This window comes from Callospermophilus lateralis, chromosome 14, assembly GCF_048772815.1.
Source record: "Callospermophilus lateralis isolate mCalLat2 chromosome 14, mCalLat2.hap1, whole genome shotgun sequence".
Classification (NCBI taxonomy): domain Eukaryota; kingdom Metazoa; phylum Chordata; class Mammalia; order Rodentia; family Sciuridae; genus Callospermophilus; species Callospermophilus lateralis.
Genome location: NC_135318.1, coordinates 26,250,966 through 26,271,212, shown reverse-complemented (window position 1 = coordinate 26,271,212; position 20,247 = coordinate 26,250,966).

The following is a 20,247-nucleotide window of genomic DNA, read 5'->3' as shown; positions in this document are numbered from 1 at the left end:
TTTCTGGATTTGGAATCATGTCCAGTCAACGTACAATGACTTTTCATTGTGGAAGCTGACCTCAGCATCTTTCTTTGACCTCTACTTAAACTCTTTTGATGACAAACATTAAGCAATAGCCTCATTAACTGTCCATCCATCTTTTCCCTATAAATAATTTGCAGATATTATTCCAACCTTTATACTTATAATGATAATTATACTTATCTTGTTTTAGATATTTAAGGGTTACAAAATGTTCTCTGCTGTTACAGGGCCCTAGCATCTACAACCATGAGCTCTGGTCTATAGAGTAAGCTGATCTCACTAATGTCAGTGCCTCTCACTAGAGCAGTAGGTATTGCTTTAGTAAATGCAGTGGCACCTGGTGCCATTCTCAGGTCTACAGTCGGGGGCTGGGGTTTCCATTCTGGTGTAGTACACCATCACGTGACACTTGCTGCCTGAGATTGTTTTTTAATTCCTTTCACTGCCGTCTGCTACAGCATGAGCTTTCATAACAACATAATAAAACTAGACTCTTGTGGCCTTTTCTAGGTCAGTACTTGGGCACGGGAGAGGCTTCCCATATTGACAAACTCTTCTTAGAGCTTTGTATTCTGCCCACCTTGGCCTAGAACATTCAAGCATGATATCGTCAAGTGCAGCGGCTGTTGTTTCTAAGTTACTTAGGACTTTTTTTTACCAAATCAGCATTGAGAAAGCACCTACTTGAGACCATCATGCTAAGTAAAGTTAAAAATCTGTTTTGATGTGAGGTCTTTATTGGTGTGTCCTGAAAGGACTATTCTGAGATTCATTCCAGATTCAAAATTAATGTTTATTTTTTTATAGCTACAAATCCAAAGCCCTATATTCAATCTCTAAGTTTAGCACATAGATCTTATGTTTCTATTTATAAACATAGCAAATTTAAATGACTACTTTCAAGGGAATTTTGAATAACAACTGACTCTTTTAGAATTTTCTTAGACTTTCAACTATTTCAGTTACATCTGTAAATTTAATTGTATGAGTTCCTGTTGCCAATGACTTTATCTGACTTAGTAAACAAAACCTTCTAGGTTATAGGACAAGTGATTCTTATAAATTAAGCCAATTTTATAAGGATTGTGAATATGAAGTTATCTTATATATCTTAAAGCTATGCACAGACTTGCAAGATTTTAGTGTAAAATATTAAAAGTACATTGATTGTTCACTCATATACTTGAAATTGGATGTATAGGCTTATCATGTGAATGTATCAAATTCTGTTAACCATTGTAAACACATGAAATGACAAATGTTTATTATACATCTTCCTAAAATTAAAATAGTAATACTATTTACTTTCTTAATTTCTTTAAAATTTTAAATATATTAGAGCTGAAACACATATACCCAGTAAGGAAATTATCATCTTGGTTAAAACTAATATCTTAGTTAAGCAGTATCTTGAGCTTAAGATAGAATTATTAACTTCCAGAGACATTTGCCCCCAAGCCTTGACAATCAGGCTGAGTTCTTTTCAATATTCACTATATTGGATTCAGTCCTCCAAATTATTTAGTTTTAAAGCTCATGTACCCCTTTTATTTATTTCAAATATCATCTAAATTTTTGAGCTTTGCCTTTTGTGGGTATTTTTAAAAAGCTCTCAATATCTTCCTGCCTATCTCTAAACTTCTTTGAAGTTGGTAGAATTCTAAGTTCTTTTTTTTTATTGGTTGTTCAAAACATTACAAAGCTCTTGACATATCATTTTTCATACATTAGATTCAAGTGAATTATGAACTCCCATTTTTACCCCAAATACAGATTGCAGAATCACATTGGTCACACATCCACATATTTACATAATGCCATATTAGTAACTGTTGTATTCTGCTACTTTTCCTATCCTCTACTATCCCCCTCCCCTCCCCTCCCATCTTTTCTCTCTACCCCATTTACTGTAATTCATTTCTCTCCTTGTTTTTTTTTTTTTTGCATTCCCCTCACAGCCTCTTATATGTAATTTTGTATAACAATGAGGGTCTCCATCCATTTCCATGCAATTTCCCTTTTCTCTCCCTTTCCCTCCACCTCATGTCTCTGTTTAATGTTAATCTTTTCCTCCTGCTCTTCCTCCCAGCTCTGTTCTTAGTTGCTCTCATTATATCAAAGAAGACATTTGGCATTTGTTTTTTAGGGATTGGCTAGCTTCACGTAGCATTATCTGCTCTAATGCCATCCATTTCCCTGCAAATTCCATGATTTTGTCATTTTTAGTGCTGCGTAATACTCCATTGTGTATAAATGCCACATTTTTTTATCCATTCATCTACTGAAGGGCATCTGGGTTGGTTCAACAGTCCAGCTATTGTGAGTTGTGCTGCTATGAGCATCAATGTGGCAGTATCCCTGTAGTGCGCTCTTTTAAGGTCTTCAGGGAATAGACCGAGAAGGGCAATAGCTAGGTCTAATGGTGGTTCCATTCCCAGCTTTCCCAGGAATCTCCATACTGCTTTCCAAATTGGCTGCACCAATTTGCAGTCCCACCAGCAATATGTAAGAGTACCCTTTTCCCCACATCCTTGCCAGCACTTCTTGTTGTTTGACTTCATAATGGCTGCCAATCTTACTGGAGTGAGATGGTATCTTAGGGTGGTTTTGATTATTATTTCTCTGACTGCTAGAGATGGTGAGCATTTTTTCATGTACTTGTTGATTGATTGTATGTCCTCCTCTGAGAAGTGCCTGTTCAGGTCCTTGGCCCATTTGTTGATTGGCTTATTTGTTTTCTTATTGTTTAATTTTTTGAGTTCTTTGTATACTCTGGATATTAGGGCTCTATAAGTGTGAGGAGTAAAAATTTGTTCCCAGGATGTAGGCTCCCTATTTACCTCTCTTATTGTTTCTCTTGCTGAGAAAAAACTTTTTAGTTTGAGTAAGTCCCATTTGTTGATTCTTGTTGTTAACTCTTGTGCTACGGGTGTCCTATTGAGGAATTTGGAGCCTGACCCCACAGTATGTAGATCATAGCCAACTTTTTCTTCTATCAGACACCGTGTCTCTGATTTGATATCAAGCTCCTTGATCCATTTTGAGTTAACTTTTGTGCATGGCGAGAGAAAGGGATTCAGTTTCATTTTGTTGCATATGGATTTCCAGCTTTCCCAGCACCATTTGTTGAAGATGCTATCCTTCCTCCATTGAATGCTTTTAGCCCCTTTATCAAATATAAGATAGTTGTAACTCTGTGGATTAGTCTCTGTGTCCTCTGTTCTGTACCATTGGTCCACCCACCTGTTTTGGTATCAGTACCATGCTGTTTTTGCTGGTATTGCTCTGTAGTATAGTTTGAAATCTGATATTGCTAGGCCGCCTGATTCACACTTCCTGCTTAGAGTTGCTTTTCCTATTCTGGGTCTTTTATTTTTCCATATGAATTTCATGATTGCTTTATCTATTTCTACAAGAAATGCCATTGGGATTTTGATTGGCATTGCATTAAACCTATAGAGAACTTTTGGTAATATCGCCATTTTGATGATGTTAGTTTTGCCTATCCATGAACAGGGTATATTTTTCCATCTTCTAAGATCTTCTTCTATTTCTCTTTAAGGTTCTGTAGTTTTCATTGTATAAATCTTTCACCTCTTTTGTTTAGTTTGATTCCCAAGTATTTTATTTTTTTTTGAGGATATTGTGAATGGGGTGGTTTTCCTCATTTCCATTTCAGAAGTTTTGTCACTGATATACAGAAATGCCTTTGATTTATGCGTGTTAATTTTATATCCTGTCACTTTGCTGAATTCATTTATTAGTTCTAGTAGTTTCTTTGTAGACCGTTTTGGGTCTTCTAGGTATAGAATCATGTCTTCTGCAAATAGTGATAATTTAATTTCTTCTTTTCCTATTTTTATGGCTTTAATTTCTTTTGTCTGTCTAATTGCTCTGGCCAGTGTTTTGAGAACTATATTGAATAGAAGTGGTGAGAGAGGGCATCCCTGTCTTGTTCCAGATTTTAGAGGGAATGCCTTCAATTTTTCTCCATTCAGAATGATGCTAGCCTGAGGCTTAGCATAGATAGCTTTTACAATGTTGAGGTAAGTTCCAGTTATCCCTAGTTTTTCTAAGGTTTTGAACATAAATGGATGCTGTACTTTGTCGAATGCTTTTTCTGCATCTATCGAAATCATCATATGGTTCTTATCTTTAAGTCTATTGATGTGGTGAATAACATTTATTGATTTCCGTATATTGAACCATCCTTCCATCCCAGGGATGAATCCTACTTGATCATGGTGCACAATTTTTTTGATGTGTTTTTGTATCCAATTTGCAAGAATTTTATTAAGGATTTTTGCATCCAGGTTCATTAGAGATATTGGTCTGTAGTTTTCTTTCTTTGAGGTGTCTTTGTCTGGTTTCGGAATCAGGGTGATGTTCGCCTCATAGAATAAATTTGGAAGTGCTCCCTCTTTTTCTATTTCCTGAAATAACTTGAAGAGTATTGGTATTAATTCTTCTTTAAAGGTTTTGTAAAACTCCGCTGTATACCCATCCGGTCCTGGGCTTTTCTTGGATGGTAGTCTTTTGATAGCTTCTTCTATTTCATCCATTGATATTGGTCTGTTCAAATTGTGTGTATCCTCCTGACTCAGTCTGGGCAAATCATATGACTTAAGAAATTTATCGATGTCTTCACTATCTTCTATTTTATTGGAATATAGGTTTTCAAAATAATTTCTAATTGTCTTCTGTATTTCGGTAGCATCTGTTGTGATATTGCCTTTTTTATCCTGTATGTTAGTAATTTGAGTTCTCTCTCTTCTTCTCTTCCTTAGCATGGATAAGGGTCTGTCAATCTTATTTATTTTTTCAAAGAACCAACTTTTAGTTTTGTCAATTTTTTCAATAGTTTTTGTTTCAATTTCGTTGATTTCCGCTCTGATTTTAATTATTTCTTGCCTTCTGCTACATTTGCTGTTCTTTTACTCTTCCTTTTCTTGGGCTTTGAGATGAAGTGTGAGCTCATTTATTTGTTTTTTTTTTCTTTTTTTGAAGAATGACCTCCAGGTGATGAATTTCCCTCTTAAAACTGCTTTCATTGTGTCCCATAGATTTCGATATGTTGTGTCTGTATTTTCATTTATCTCTAAGAATTTTTTGATTTCCTCCTTTATGTCTTCTGTAACCCATTGATCATTCAGTAACATATTGTTCATTTTCCATGTGATGTAGAATTTTTCCTTCCTTCTTTTACCATTGATTTCCAGTTTCATTCCATTATGATCACATAAAATGCATGGTATCATCTCCACCCCTTTATATTTACTGAGGGTCGCCCTATGGCATAATATATGGTCTATTTTTGAGAAGGATCCATGTGCTACTGAGAAAAAAGTATATCCACTTGATGATGGTTGATATATTCTATATATGTCAGTTAAGTCTAGGTTATTGATTGTGATATTGAGTTATATAGTTTCTTTATTCAACTTTTGTTTGGAGGATCTGTCCAATGGTGAGAGAGGTGTGTTGAAGTCACCCATAATTATTGTGTTGTGGTCTATTTGATTCTTGAACTTGAGGAGAGTTTGTTTTATGAACGTCGCAGCACCCTTGTTTGGCGTATAAATATTGATAATTGTTATCTCTTGTTGGTGAATGTTTCCTTTTAACAGTATATAACGTCCTTCCTTATCCCTTTTGATTAACTTAGTCTTGAAGTCGATTTTATTCAATATGAGGATGGCCACCCCTGCTTGCTTACGAGGACCGTGTGCGTGGTATATTTTTTCCCAACCTTTCACCTTCAGCCTGTGTATGTTTTTTCCAATCAGATGTGTCTCCTGAAGGCAGCATATTGTTGGATTTGTTTTTTAAATCCATGTTACCAGCCTATGTCACTTTATTGGAGAGTTTAAGCCATTAACGCTTAGAGTTACTATTGATATATGGTTTGTACTTCCAGCCATGTTTGATTATTTATCTTTTTTTTTTTAATTTAGTTTGTTTCTCCATGATTAGCTTTCCCCCTGCCCTCTGTCTTTACTGAGGTGCTTCCCACTGTTGGTTTTGGTTATTGTTTTTCATTTCTTCCTCATATAGTGTTTTGCTCAAGATTCTTTGCAATGCTGGTTTTCTGGCTGCAAATTCTTTTAACTTTGTTTATCATGAAAAATTTTTATTTCATTGTCATACCTGAAGCTTAATTTTGCTGGATACAAAATTCTTGGTTGGCATCCATGTCTTTCAGTGTTTGAAATACGTTGATCCAGGATCATCTTGCTTTCAGCGTCTGTGATGAAAAATCCGTTGTTAACCTTATTGGTTTACCCCTGAATGTAATCTGCCTCCTTTCTCTTGTAGCTTTTAATATTTTCTCTTTGTTCTTAGATATCTTCATAACAATGTTTCTTGGCATTGGCCTACTGTGATTTTGTATGCTCGGTGTCCTGTATGCATCTACAATTTGTATATCCATTTCCTTTTTTATTTCTGGAAATTTTTCTATAATTCTTTCATTAAGCACGTTGCTCATTCCCTTGGTTTGAACCTCTATACCTTCCTCTATCCCAATGACTCTTAAGTTTGGTTTTTTTATGTTATCCCATATCTCTTGGATGTTTTCCTTGTGATTTTTTACCAGCCTTTCTGAGTTGGCTAGACTCTTTTCAAGATGATATATTTTGTCTTCATTATCTGATGTTCTTGCTTCTACTTGCTCCACTCTGTTAGTGATACTCTCATTTGAGTTTTTAATTTGGTTTATAGTTTCCTTCATTTCTAGAATTATTATTTGATTTTTTAATAATCTCTATCTCCTGATAAAGATGCTTATTTGCTTCTTTTCTCTGTTTATGTAATTCATTTTCAATGTGTTCTTTCACTGTTTTAATTTGCTGTCTCATATCCTCTTTACAATTCCATTCCATCTGTCTAAGGTGTTCCTTGAGTTCTTTATTTGACCATTTTTCTGATGCCTCTAGATCCTCCTGAATATTTAGGCTGTCCTGCATTGTTTGCACTCCTTTTCTTCCTTGCTTTTTCATGCTGCTCATGTTACTTCTTGTTCTGTTTGACTGCTGCGTTACTGTTTGCTCCTATAAATTTATTTGATGCTTGGGAGGAAAGGTATTAGAAGGGAAGACGTCACTAAAGAAAATGAGAGTAAGCAGGTAGAATTCAAGGAAGGGGGAATAAGGAAATTGAAAAGAAATGAAAAGACAAAAGAAAAAATAGAAAAAAGAAAAAAAAATTTAAATAATCAAAAAAAATAAAATTAAGATAAATATTTAAAAAAAATTAAAAATGAAAATGAAAAAAAATCCCAAATAATAAAGAAGAAAAAAAAAATTGAATAAATGCAGACTTAGAGTTTGATTAACTTCTCTTCCAGTAGGTGGAGCTGTGCCCACCGGGCCACGCTTCTCCTCTCAATACATGGGAACCAATCCCTGTGCAGCAGCTCCTCCTCCCAGACTGGGCTGGTCTCCAATCCTGAGTGCCTAGGGCCTTCTCTTGTGTCTAGTCACTTCCCCACTTTTCCTCAAGCCAGGCCCTGCTCACCGGTGACGCTCACCACAATACTGGCTACACACCAGGTCTGTTGCTCCCAGGAGCCCTGTTTTCTTGAACGACTGGGCACACTCTTCCTGTTTGCCATTCCCTCAGACCCTAAGTTTGTGGAGCTTGGGGCTGAGAACCCTCAGCGAATTTTGCTTGCCCTCCGGTAGCCACGCCCCCGGTAGCTGGTGCAAGAGACCTTAGTTGTCAGCATTGGTGGGAGCGGTAGCCGAGGGTTCCGCAATGCGGGTCCCGCGCCACTCCTGATTCCCTAGGTCTGACTATCGCGCTCACGTGAGAGCTGGGAGGGGCCCTTAAGGGAGAGCTGGGAGGGGCCTTTAAGGTTTCCCCGCTGTGTGGAGAGGAAGGCTAGGGGGTTACACACCTGTCGCCGCCGGTTTCAATTAAGTTGTGTCCTCTAACGCATTCTGGTGATGTCAGTTCTCTGCCATGGTGGTACATGCAGATGACGACAGTTCTTTCCCTTTGCCGGGTGGCCAATGCAACGGGTGGGTCCTGACTGGCTCTCCCAAGCCCCGTCTCAATCCTGTGGCCACTGCCTATGAAGGCTCAGTTGGTATTAACCTTCGCAGGTTCAGAAGGGCCGACCAGTTGTTTCAGCGGGATCGTTTAGTGCTGAGTCACAGCGGTTTGTCTGCGCATGCAGGCGAATGGGAGATTGAATTTAGCCGATCCAGGCTCGGTGTGTGTTCTGAGAGGCGCAGACTGTTCGCCCCAGATCCACGTCAGCTAAGCATCGCCTAGTGATCCATTTCCTGGCTTTCAGGGTTCTCAGCGTTCTCCCTGTGGTTTGTTTTCAGCTTCAGAATAGCACAGAGATCTGGGCTCTGGATCCAGGACAGAAGCCTACAAAAAGATTGAAAAAAAAAATCAAATTCTAAATCCTATATATGTTTGTTTTCTTTTAACTTAAAGATTTTTGAGTCTTGAAAGCCTACATTCCTCTGTGTTCTTGAACCCACACAATTCTATTGTATATTTAAAATAATTTTCAGTTAAGTTCAGATATTTTGTTTAGCTTCACTCGACTATGGACACCATTTACAAAGTCCCTCGGTGGACAAAGATTATAATGGACCATTTCATACACAGAAAGCAGTCATTTTTTGATCTGCTGAAAATCCTACTCCTGCAAAATTTTTCAACCATCAATCTATTCATTTAGCCATTGAACATTTACAAAACCCTTCAATGCCATGGAATGCCTTTCCCCGGGAGAAATCAAGTAGTTGGGAATTTATTGCCTTGTGTTGAAGAGGCACATGTCACAAAAGAAAAAGACCTGGTCTCTCATGTACACAAAGAGAATAACAGCAAATATAGAACTCTGCACAAGGCTGGGCACATCGTCCATCTTGAACACAATAGTAGTGCAGGTGCACCAGAGTGCTTCCAACAGCACTGGACACTGTGTAAGAGATTCCTGAGAAATGGGCATGAGGATAACCCCATCTATTAATGAACACTCAGGAACATGTGTTAGGTCATATTTGTTTGGTGATGGAGATGAATGTGAAACATTGTAGATTCAGTCTCAGCATTTTTAAAAAAGGCTATGGAGCCCTGAGAATCATGAAATTCAGCCACAGACTGAAGCCAAAGCAAAGGGTTTATTAACAAATATTCATTGAGCATCTACTATTCACCCATAACTCACCACTATTCTAGATGCTGAGCATGCAGGAGTGAACGCAACAGACAAATCCTTGCTGTCATGAAATTTCATTCTGGTAGCTACAGTCTCCAGACAACGAGGGTAGAAGAGAGAACAAAAAGAATTTTTAAAATTTTGCAAAATGTGAGAAGGGAGTTTCTTATGCCTGGCATAATCCCCTACATGGGAGGAATCATGGGTGGTCATATGTTCTTAGTGACTGTGAGCCATCTGAGAGCATTCTGTGTTGTTTTATAATTTTCTTTTTATAAAAATCCTACCTAATTTCTACATATTTCCCATTGATATAAAGTAGAAGAGTTTCTTTAGGTGCCTTTTCATTATTTATCACAGAAAACACAGAGCAGTATCTAATATGAATGAAAAAAATTAATTAGGCTACATGACACAAATTGTTAGTACACTATAACGTGAATGAATGTGCCCTACAATAAAATTCTATTTTTCAAGGCATCTTGAATTGATCTCATTGATTTTTATACAGTTTAAGACTTCTAGGTGAATGATTGAAGTCATCTGATGAGAGGTGACTTGATTTGAATTAGGATTTATTTAACTATTTAAGGCGGGCTGAGATTTATCATAGTGGATTAAACCTGTCATAGTCCACTTTGGACTCTTCCATATGGTCTTCAGTCAATTTCATTGATAAACAGAATATTATGTGGTTCTTATCAGCACAATAAGCCAGTATGTGTAGCTGAGCCCTAGCTATTCCAGAATTTTCATCTCTTTGTTTTCCTAAAGAATTCACACAGTTCATGTGTTCAATGCCACTTACATTTTAAAAAAAAATTCTGTGACTTATAGAGACTTACTCTCTTTGCCCATTATCTTTTCTTAGATGATTTTAAATTTTAAATTTTATTCAGTGAAGTTTTACTGCAAAGTTCTATCATGAACTCCACATGCAAGGTTTTTCTTGCCACATCAGAGCTGAAAAATTTCTAAACTTACAGTGTTAACAGAAGAATTATACATCTGCCATGGAAATAGGTAGTTAAATTTGTGCAGTTTAAATCCCATAAGTGAATCAAATTGATGTGGTCTCAGGAGGAACAGCTCATGAATGTTCATGACAGTATTATTCGGAATCTCCAAAAATTGGGAAAAGCATAAATGCTCATCAGCGGGCGAATAGAAAGACAAAATACTATATATGCAGATGGCAAACACTGCTTGGCAATGATGGAAAGAAATGAATCACTGATATGCACAATGGCACAGATGAACTGCAAAACACTAAGAAAAACGAAAGAAGTAAAAGGAAAGCAGATACATACCCATGCCCCCATCTGTGTACAATGCAAAACTAATGATAATGACACAAAGCCAATTAGAAGTTACCTCCTGGGGCAAGTGGTTACCTGGAAATCAGAGAGAGATCAACTGCAAAGGAGCCTGAGGTATCTGTTGAGGGCAAGGAGGGCATCACTGTACTTTGATTACAATGATGTTTGGGGGATATATGCAATTCACAAAACATGCCAAATTTTACACTCAAAATGAATACATTCATTGCATAAAATTATTCCTCAATAAATAAAAAATAATAATTTTTTGGTAGAGTGAAAAAAATGAAAAATAGTGTATAAAGTAAAAATAATTTAACTTAACATTAGAATTATCTTCAACATTATGTTATCAACTTCATTAGTACTTCTTCAAAATGATAAAGGAATTTTACCTTTAATCTAGAGGAAGTCCTATTAAATGCTTCTCTCTATATATAATATAGAGATGGACACAAAACCTTTATTTATTTATTTTTATGTGGTGCTGATTATCAAACCTAGTGCTTCACACATGCTAGGCAAGCACTCTACCACTGAGCCACAGCTTCAGCTCCTCCTCTCTCACTTTTAATGTGTGCATGTGCCTACACACACATTTGGTATTTTCAATTTCAATTGCAAAGAAGGACATTCTGCTATCTACTTTTTAGCCTAAAACCAAGAAAAGGTAAGTTATGAGCTAAATGAAAACATATGAACATGGTATGTTGGTGTTTTTCTTAATTTCTAATTTTTGAGTGACACAACTGTTTTGAATACTGGCTTCTGCGGTGCTTAAGGAGGTAAAGTATCCTCTCTGGGAAGTGAGAGCAAACAATCCGAGATTTCCCCATAGCCTGGTTTCTTGCCAAGCATCAAGGGCAACCCTCTCCCATGTGGGTCACTTGCTCAGCAGAGAGTGAGGAAGATTTGGATTGTCTTCTGGTTACTTCTTCAAGGGTAAATGCTACACATGGAAAAATTTTGCAGCTCTCATAGAGAAGGGAATGTTCTGGAGGGCAGAGTCACATTTGTGGAGCAAAAACCTTCCTACAGCTGACACCTACAAGTTACCCATAACAAACATACTAACTCTCCTCTAGGTTAAAAGGATTGAATATCTCCTCATTAAGCAATGTGTTGTTTGAATTGCTGGCCTGTCTTGACCGGCCAGAAGGAGAAAATCTTCTCAGTGTTCTTTCTGCTTGATGGCAGATTCATTTCAGATACTACTGTAACTTGCTCTCTTGCCTCCTTTAGGTCCTTGTTAAAATGTGACCTTGGCAAACACTTATGAAATTTTGTTTAAAACTTGAGGCATACCAGAACCTACCCATCTCCCCCAACACATTCTATACTCATTATAGATTTGTGTTTTATGATTTTTGTCCATATGTAAAAACTTTATATTTTACTAATTTATTCATTTTCTTTCCTTCCCCTTCCATCAACTTTCACAGGATTTTTTTTTATTTTTTACTTTGTAACTTCTGTATTCTTGAGATTTATAAGATTTTTTGATACTCAGAGGACACTAATTAAATACTGATGGGCAGATCAATGTATGAATGAATAACTGTGATCTATCCTCAGAGAGGAAGATCCAATATACAGATTGGAGTCCAATTAACTAAAATATTGTTAAAATAGGCAGAAAGAGTTTTTCTCGATTTCTATAGGAAATATTCCATGAAACTGAGTAAACAGAGCATCTAGATTTCTGTACTCCAATAGTTAGAAAAATAATTTTCCAAACTATTCCAAGAACTCTTCCATGAGATCTTGATATGTAGTTTGTTATTAAAAAGCATCTACGGATATGTTCCTTAGCTCTCCATTGGTTTAGTGTGACAAAATATTTATCATAAACATCATGAAGGAGGAAAGGTTGATTCTGGTTTCAGTTCCTGTTCACTTTGCCACATTCCTTAGGATGTGTGCAGCATAATGTATCATGGCAGAAGAACAGGGTGAAGAATGTTCACCCCAGGAACAGCCAGGATGCAAAGGGGTGGGGGAAAATACCAGTTTCCCAATATTCCCTTGAAAGGCATGCTCAAAGTGACCTAATGTCCTTCTCCGAGGCCCCACCACTGAAAGGCTTCACCTCCCCGTGATGTCACAAGCCTTTAACACATGGACCTTTGGGAGGCATTTACATCCCACACCATAGCAACAGATACATACATCTCAGAGCCTATATTATGTTTACTTTCTAGAGAAACATAAATCGCAATGTTTAAATGAAATGCTCTGAGAAATCCTGCAATAAAATCAAATTTAAACAAGCACTTCCACAAATTAGTTTTCATCTTATTTAACACACTTTCCCGAATCTATTTGGCCATAGTACTTCCTTGCACTTTGAAACATCTGTCAACATTCCATCAATCAGTAGCATTCAGCTGAGTAAAGCTGAGGAAATTCCCGCATATTCTAGCTATTCTTTATCTATGAAGAAATTGAAAAATGACAGTAGTCATTAAGAGTTCAGAAGAAACAACACCCAACACACCTTTTCAATTTTGAAAAGGGTTGCTAAAGAATTAAATTGGGCCCAAAAAGAAGAGAATCATAATAATGAATCAAGGAGGACAAATATTTCACAGAAGCACCATGAGCTATGGATCTATACGTAAGATTTAACAATAAAATTATATAGATCTAGGGCCAAGTCCTTATAATCAATGACTGATTTTTTCAACTTTACTGCAGCTTTAAGACAGGATCTTAAAATAAAATATATCTTAACATAAAAATAAATTTGATTATACTTAAGAATTTAGAAAATGATGAAAGTATACTTATAAATAGTGAATAGATACTTTATTAAATTTTGGGACAACTAACCTTTTATTTGGTGTGGTAGAGGTGCCTCCTAAATACACAAAATTGATTATTGATTAATTATTTTTAAATTTAACATAAAAATAAAATCATGCTAAGGTGAATAAGAAATAAGGGAAAATTTTGACCATTTGGGGTTAAAGTCTTTCTAAATAGAATGCTATGGTCAGAAGACTAATGTATAAAAACAATAGGCATATTGCTTTTTTATTTAAATATTATACAAGAAAAAAATATCACCAGAATATTTTAAATAATATTTTAAAGAGAAATAGTTGCAGCAAATATAGCAAAGGATTATGTTTTTAACTTAGAAATTTTATACTTTAATAAGAGTGAGGACAAGAACACTCAATGTCATAATTTTCTTCCCAAAATAGAATCACAAGAAATGAACTTTTGAAAAGAGGCTGGAATTATTTTAATTAGTGTCTATCCTTTATCAATCAACAAGATCCATAATTCTTATAATGAACAAATATTTGAGGGAAATAGGCACAAAGTGTCTCTTCCCAATGCAGATCAGAGTTGAGACTATTCTTTCATCCCACAACTCCACTCACAGAAATTGATTTGAAAGTAAGGATTGGACATGCACAAAATAATATGTCTCTATTCAATAGAGTACTTTATCTCTTAAGGAAAAATAACTTTGATAATCAAAATATGGAAGAATTTATAGCATAGTCAAAAAAATATATATGGGCTATGGAATTAGGATCCAACGGTCCTGAATACAGAGATGTTGGGCAGTGTGTTGACCTCCTCAGGCATTGGTATCTCATGTGATAAAAGAGCTCCTGATAACAGATATCATCTACTCTCGCCCATGTCCTGGGCAGGTGGTGGAGTATGGGTCTCCTTTGCCTGTTAATGGGCTGGCTGGGAAATAAAGCTAAGAAAGAGAAAATGGCAAAGAAACCACAGTATATAGGAAGTAATTTTAGAAAGCGGGGATGGGATGGCTCTTTGATGTTAGGGACCAATTTCCACACTGGAAAGAAAGAGTGAGAGCCCACATTTGCTTTATTTATATGGGGGAAACATCAAAGGTTTTTCATAGAATGTTCTTTACCAATTAAGGTAGAAGGTGGGCTATCCTGTTATGCACAACTCCAGAACTAAGAAAGGGGTCTCCCTGGCCAAGGGAAGACAGAGATCATGAGTAATGAGCAATCCATTGAGTGGGATGAGCCACAAAATAGTTTGCCGTGCCAAAACTCAACCTCCCTGGTTCAAGACTGAATAGAGACGCTCAAATAATTCACAGGTGGCATCCCACAACCTACAATGCTACAAGAGTAAATTAGTCAATGTATGACAGTGCTTTTCCTATGCTGGAACATAGCAGACAGCAGATGCATACACACACACACAAAAAAAAATATATATATAGTCTCTATGGAATAGTATGGAACTCCTCAAAGAATATAAGTCATGCTTTGACCTAAAAAATGTTCACAATATATAGGTTTAAAAAACAGTCCTTTATCTACATTAGATAGGTCATATTTGCATTGTATGCTCAGCTATATATTATATACCACATCATTAACAAATACATATCAAACTATTTGCAATGATTATTTGAGGAAGCAGGATTCGGTAGGTCAGGCAAAAAAAGCTAGGTATGGAGGAGACTTTCATTTTCGACTTTATATTTTCTACACTGGTGAAATATTTTTCAACATGTGTGTGCTGCTTTTATACACCAACAATGATCAATTCTTTCTTCTTAGAAAGAATATTAAAGACATACAAGTCTATGGAGGCAAGAAACATGTTACTGATGTTTATCAAGATCTTCTCCATTTCAGATTAATTTTTTAAAAAGTCAGTCCTATGCTTAAAGTTAGGTATAACTGAGATTCGTAGATCCCTGCCTACTAATCTTTCAATCAAGAAAACAACTTCTAATAAATTACTTTTCAGTCCTAGAACCTGGATTCCCCATGACTTAATTATTGCTATTTAGTACTATTACAGGATTAAAATAAGATTTAATAATGAACTAAGGGGATGGATGCCATTTTAAAATGATTTTTAAAAATTTGTCTCGATTTGAAAGTGAAGATATTGAGTTACAACACAAAGAGCAAGCTTATTTTGGAGCTAGAGGTTAATCGCAGGATTATGCACTTTAATAATTTTGAATGGAATTTCATTATTTCAAGTTAACTTAACTGCTTTTAGCATGTTTTCTCCAACAATCTCTCACTACAGCAATTCATTGAAATTTTATTACAGCCTACTTGGTGAGTCTCCTGCCAGATTTGAAAAACTAATGGAGACTCATCAATGTTCATTTAAACTGGAATGCAACTCTAAGAAAACCTGGACCATTGATGAAGGTGGAGAAAGAACAGATTGCACAAAGACACCTGGTGATTTTATTACCCTAAAAATAGCAAGAAAAAGAAAATCCTAGCTCTATGAAAACATTTCTGGCAGTAATCTTCTAGTTGCAAGGAGTTCACCAACCATTTCCTTAGGAATATGAATTTATGCTGGACCTGGACCGGTATTTCTGGAATTCATGAAATCAGAAACCAGCTATCATCAGAATTACTTTTTATTTCAATAAAAAATTTGGTAAAAATCTTAAAAATTTCTCAGATGGAATTGTTTAGAATAGAGCACATTTCAAAGCAAACACTATATTAGAAATATACCACGGAAATATTTTTGAATTAAAAATTGCTACTATATATCTGAAAAAATGAAATGTTGTACTCTATTTAAAAAGATAATCAGAAGGACTAAATTAAGATAATGTGTTTAGAATTCTTATAGTTCACCTTAATACAAGTTAACATAGTCACTAAGTTTTCCTACTTCAATTCAATCTCAATTATTCTAAATATAATACAAAAATTTGATCAAAATACTTTATTTAGTCATCTTTTACTGATAGTCAAAATGTAAACCAAATCTTCTCACCACGTGTGTGATGACCTCTCCAGCCCAAACCATGAGCATCTTGCACCTGGTCTTCTACAACGCTCCTTGTTACTTCAATCCCTCCCTCACTACTGGCTTCCTATGGTCTATTTCCATGGTGCTCATATTAAAATTCAGATCTTATCATGGTACACTCTCTCCTGCACAAATAACTCCCCTTTCATTCCCAGTCACACTTAAAATAACCCAAAGACCACAGATAGCCTGTATTATTTGGCCAATCTATTTCTCTCTCCTTCCCTTGCAATGCTTTATATGCACGGCTCTTCACTGTGGTCCTGAAATATTCTTTTTACACTCTTTCCTACATAGAAAATTCAGCTCACAGGGATATCCACTGCTTACCAGCTCTCTTCATTTCATTCTCTATTTAAATACCAGAGTCCTTTTCTGACCATTCTACACAAAATGAAAAGTATCATTCTAATTTCATTACTGTCTGATGGTATATTATACACAGTTGGTCCTGGATTCATGATGGTTAGTCTCATGATTTGGGGGACTTTACAAGTGCAAAAGCAATGTATATACAACAGAAACTTATAATTTTAGTCTTTTTCTGGGCTAGTGATATCTGGGCTATATGATACTCTCTCATGATGTTGGGCAGCAGAAGAAGCCATAGCTCTTAGCTGGCCCTGTGATTATGAAGGTAGTGTGCTGTGTTGCTATGCTATGATATACAGTAGTTCCCATGCATTAACTGCAGTTTTGACTTAATGATATTTTCAACTTATGACAAATTTATCAGAATGTATTTCTATCACAAATCAAGAGCATGCACATTTGTTTTAGGTTTTTTATTGTATTTTTCTTGACGATGATTGGAATTTTTATTGTAGAAACAAAGAGTGTAAGTTTTGTCTGTTTTCACTACCAGACTTTTACAAAATAGTTTGTAATAAATTAATTAAGATTTGAAAAAATGATGTTATTTAATTTTGTAAAACATATGACCCTAATATCTTTAACATAATCCACAAAACTTGATTTCCAAAAACCAATATATTACTTTTATAACTTTTTCATATTCTTAACTTATGAAGCTCAGTGTTGGCCATTGGAAGCCATTATCTTTAATTTTTATGTTTAATGGGATACTCTTTGATAGAGAGTAAGATTTATCAGAAAATCTGAGTCATTCCCATTGTCCTATAAATAGTCTACCTATTTAGGAAGCATCAACATATCTCAGGGTTACAGCACATAGAAATAATAATATAGAAAAAGAGTAAAATTCTGTGGCCATAGAGAACTTAGGGCCTGGCATAATAATCGTCTTTTCTAACCGATTTGGGCATTTTCAGGATGATACAAAAGCAAATGATTTTAGCCTCACAGCCTTTAAAGTATCTGAAGACATGCAAAGGGAGAGGGAAGATAGCTGGAGGGAGAGGTCAAGAAGAAATCCAAGGTGGACTCTCTGGTGTGGGAAGGGACTTTGGGCCCTGTTCCAGCTATGGGTGAGTGATAGGGTGGGGTACAAAGCAAAACCATGTGCTCTGAGATAAGTTTGGGTTTCCTGGAACATAAGTCACTTATGTGACTTCACCTAAGTGTCACTTAACATGAGTCACTTATTCTGGACCATTAGTTCTAGAATACACCCAGGTGAATGACATATTTTTGAAAACCCCACCACAAAACATAAAGTGACCTCACAGAGGTTCCATAGAAATATAATGGGGCACAGAATACAGTAAACAAATGCAGGTTTGTCCATGTGCCCAAGTGGTACAATGTGTACCTGTGACTTGAGAGGTTAAGTGTCATTTGGGTAAATAATAAATGTTAATTTTAATACAATCAGAATTATCAATATTTTCTGACATATTTGGTTCTTTTTGAAACCTATTTTAAAATCCTTTTCTAATCCAAGTCTATAAGATATTTTTCTGTGTTTTCTTCTGAAGGCATTTGTGTTCTCCTTTGCACATTGAGATCTACTATGTAACTGGAAATTATTTCTTTGGAGGTCTATAGTAGGGGTCAAATTTAACCGTTTTGTGTAGACTTCTAACAATTCTATAATTATTTTATTATATTAATTAAAGAGGATGAAATACTTAAAATATTTAGCACTCTGTCAAAGTAAAGACTCCCTGAAATAGACATGAAACAAGAATAGACACACTGTTCTACTGGCTAAGCAAAGAACTGTGTTTGCAGAACCCAGATTCTCTGCACAAAGTGAAGTGCTGATCTTCCATAAAGATTTGAGGAAGTATAGAATTTAATGATTAGCTGAGTCTTGACATAGGAACACCAAACCTGATCCGTTGCTGGTTAGCTTATTTCAGCAATGAGGATACTGAAGGAGGCACATCATGAAGAAGCTTAGGAACAGACTCATGTTATTTTGGCTTGTGGATATGTCTTTATTCCTTGGATTAACTGGAGAATAGGAACGTTTTTATTCTGATTCCAAGGATGTAGGTTTATGTGTTTTCTATTTGTTTTTCTTGATCTATGTTGTAGGAGTCCTCTCTTGGCTTATGCTTATTGAGGAATAAGAAATGTTCTTATTCCTCGCACCCCCTTTGTTTCTTTGGAATTTATATGTATAGGTATGTCTGTACACACACACACACACACACACACACACACACACACACACACACACACACACACACACACCACTCTGAGATTACAAAAGGCTTCTTTGAATTTGCGGTTCTAATGTCATACTAAAGAACTCTCTAGCTATGATTGCATTACTCTTTGACTTGGTGAACTGTAGCTATGTACCTTAGATCCGTATGTATATTTTACATGCCATAATGTGTCTTCGTTATTGCTCAATACAGTCGATATTGATTCCGACCTCCTCATGTAGCCACAGCTTGCTGATTTCCTAAGTCTCTGACCCTTCTTTTGTGATGAGAACATCTTATTCAGTGTGATTTTTACTAAAGACAGATTCTCTTTTTTGTTTTGTTTTGTTTTGGCCTGAAAATATCTTGGTTGCATCTTTATTGAGGCATATTTTTTATGAGTATAAAGTATAAGCTAGATTTTCTTCTAGAACATTAAAGATAACATTTTATTGATTTTTTTGGCTTTATTGCCTGTTTCTATCAGAAAGTCAGAAGTGAGTCTAATTTTTCTTCACTTTAATGTAATTTCTCCATTCTCTCACTAAATTTAATATATTCTCTTTGTCTTTGATGCTTTGCAGTGTAGTTCTGAAGGGCTTAAAAGTGAATTTCTTGCTATTTATTTTGTTTGATTTTATGAGGCTTCTTAAATCTCTGGTTTTATGTATTTTATCACTTTAAAAAGTAGCCATTATTTAAAAGTAGTCTGTTCTGTTCTAACATCTTCTCTTCTGGATCCTTCGTTAGTATACATTAAAATTTATTTCTATATCCTTTTTGTCTGCTATCTCTTTCTTCTGCATTTTCATTTGTCTCTATTTTTTATGCTACATGTATTTTTCTTAACTACATAATATTTCATTAATGTTATCTTCAATTGCCCTTATCCTATTTTTAAACACATCTATTGAGGTCTTAATTTTAACAAATTTTTCAGTATTCATGTTTTTGATGTATTATTCTAAAATATTGTTTTTCTTTTTCAATTCTGCTATTTTTTAAAGTTTTCATCTGTCTACTGAAATTACAATCTTGTCATTACCCTCCTTAAATATATAAGCATAGTTATTTTAAACTCCCTTTCTCATAACTGAAATTTTAATTCTTTAATAGTCAACCTAAAAATGAACCTGAATTTATCAGGTTCTATTTTTGTTGTATGCACCTGGTTTCCTTCATATTTTTCATGGCATTATATATCCAGTTATTCATTATTGCTGCCAGACATTGTATATTTAAAAAATGGATTAGAAATCATTTGAGGCTTAGAAAGACAATATACTCCTCAAGAAAGAATTCTTATGTGTTTTTCCAGGTTTCTGTGGGGTAGCTA